This window comes from Montipora foliosa, chromosome 2 (assembly GCF_036669935.1).
Source record: "Montipora foliosa isolate CH-2021 chromosome 2, ASM3666993v2, whole genome shotgun sequence".
Classification (NCBI taxonomy): Eukaryota; Metazoa; Cnidaria; class Anthozoa; order Scleractinia; family Acroporidae; genus Montipora; species Montipora foliosa.
In genome coordinates this window covers 33468372-33470871 of record NC_090870.1, presented here as the reverse complement: position 1 = coordinate 33470871, position 2500 = coordinate 33468372, and the positions used below count along the sequence as shown (strand labels likewise).

The window sequence follows — 2500 nt, the reverse complement described above, 5'->3', positions numbered from 1 at the left end:
TAAAATAAAAAATTTATAAATTATTCTGAGGAATTTGCATTAATTGCTTGCGTGCTCAAGTGGATTAAAAAATAAGGCGGCAGATCCAAAGGTAGAGAGTTCAAGATCAAGTTCTGGTGAGTATACAGAAAAGTCTTGAGAACTAGGAAACGTCTGTGACTAGTGTTGTATAGAGGGGATGGAAATAAGGGTGGGGTTAAGGATGGAGGTACTGGAGAGGATCAGGGAAGGGTAGGTGAATAGAAGGGAGGAAAAGATGTCTCTGGTACTTTTTTAGACCCCATAAAAAAACAAAACCTATGTTTTTTTTTTTTTAATGGGGTCTAAAAAAGAACCAGAGCTACACCCCCTCCCTCCCCCCCCCCCCAAAAAAACCCTTTTTTAGACAGTTGATAAAAATAAAACCAGTTAAAAAAATTTAAACTAGTTTTATTTTTATCAATTGTCTGGTTCATTTTTTTGAAAAATTCCTTTTTTAGACATTTGATAAAAATATCACCAGTTTTGAAAAATTTAAACTGGTTTGAAAAAAAAAATGAACCAGTTTAAAAACAAGTCAAACCAAGAACAAAATTGAACAACATTTACTCTTGTGGCTTGGAGCAAAAGGGTGTTCTCGCTAACTGCTGTTAGTGTTTGTGAGTAGTTTGCTGATTTCGAGCTCCTTGCCTCCCCTCTGAATTATGGAAGAAGCGTAACTAAAAGACTGTAAAAACTGGCCATATCTTTACAACAATAAGCCGTAAGCGCATTAACCAACAACCAAACTTATAAAACTCATTAATAATTCATGATAGGAAAAACAAAAGAAATTTAGCAGTATATCTTATACAGATTTTTATGCATTTACCACAAACGTTTCTTTCTATTTTTCCTGTTAAAATGTCTTGAATCACAAAAAATACCTACATTAATTAACACTTTAAGTGCCGACGTTTATTAAGTCATATACAATATTCGCGTCATTGTTAGCATCATTCCGTTACAACTACACCAGCTGTTGGCAACTTCAACTTCACGTAAGATGCGTTCCTCTAGCACTACAGGAGTGCAGGGTTAGAATCAGAGGGATATAGTTCGAATACAGCTCGAGTTTATAGTAAAACTATTGTCGGCCTTGTATTCCAGATAATACCGTCAAACTCTAAAGCAGCTTTTGTTTTTACAAAATTGTTGTGGATACCAATACGGACACGGTATTGCTCGATCGTTACTCCCATGATTGTTACTAAATCACACAAAATACATGTTTACAGCGTTGTTCGTTATTTTGCCGGTTGTTACCTAAACGGGCAACTGTAGTTTGTTTTACTACCAAGGGCGAGTTTGTGTTAACAAGCACAGCAGCTTCGTTTAACAGTTTTTTAACAAGCACAACGGCTTCCCGTAGCTTTTTCAGAAATACAACGACTTCGAATTCGTATATTTTAAATTGTGTTACACATGTACACAATGAGGATCTGATCGAAATGCTGATCAGCGTGAACACAGCGGTCCTTGTGAGATCAAAACAAAAGTGAACTCACCGAGCCGAGAATCAAAAGAAAAGGCAAAGGAGGACGCTTTTCCAGTACGTCTTGTTTTTTCGACAAGGAATTACTATGACTATGTCGCATCACTTACTCTGACAAATCGTGTGCCACACACTGCCAACTAGTCAACCAGACAAAATCAGTAACCTAGCGTTACGTTGCTAAGCAACGTAGACGCAAACATTGTTCGCGTGTCGAACCCTGTAAGTGCATGTTGACGAAGCGTAAGAGAACTACAAATAATGTCACGCAAGGGCGCAAGCTTGCCCCTACTTTGTACATTCGTGGAAATCCTCAGGTGAATGGAAAAAGCCTTTTACATTTAAAACTGAGGGGTATCAATTGTACAAGAAACAACGAACTAATTCATCGTCATGAAACATTTTGAGATCTCTGGCGTATCTCTCATTGCCCCACTACGCAGAACACAATGAACAGCCTACGTTTATAAATCGGATGTGATGTTCAGGCGAGGGAGCTTATTAGAATATGGACAAAATGTTTTTGAAATTATTCTCAAACTTGGTGTGAATTTTGTTTATTTGTTGCCGAAATGCAAGACTTCGTATTTACGTAATAGCCTCGACCTAATGAGTAATTAAATATTTTTGGAAGAACATGGATGGCGTCTGCGGCGGCCTTGTTTCTTGCAAAAATTTAGTATTAGAAAGTCACAGGTGGTAGTTTATAACAACGTTGTTTAAAAGCAACCCACCCAGTCTGCAAACCGGTCAAACTTAGTTCCGAAATTTTTACACACTTGGGAGAAGCAGCTACCTGCGGCACTTAAAATACAATTCATCTCGTGACAGGTAGGATCACTGTTTTTTAAATCATTGACTCAGTACATACAATTAGATTTACTTAATCGATTTAGAAATTGTTTGATGTTTCAAATTTGTTAGAAATTAATGATGTAATGGTATATGAAATGAATCATATGAACTGCGGATATGAAATCAAGTGAA

The 2500-nt window shown here is 37.0% G+C and overlaps 1 protein-coding gene across 3 annotated transcripts in view; it reads left to right on the top strand.

The window, feature by feature from the left end:
• The first annotated feature begins 1747 nt into the window (after positions 1 to 1747).
• Positions 1748 to 2500, top strand: part of LOC137990718 (uncharacterized) — a 15753-nt gene continuing 15000 nt past the window's right edge. For 2 of the 3 annotated variants that reach the window (XM_068835834.1, XM_068835832.1), the window contains exon 1: positions 1757 to 2344. The gene's annotated coding sequence lies outside the window, so the exon portion shown is untranslated. Of the gene's footprint in view, positions 2345 to 2500 lie in introns of all 3 variants that reach the window. The other variant, XM_068835833.1, reaches the window with a different exon arrangement.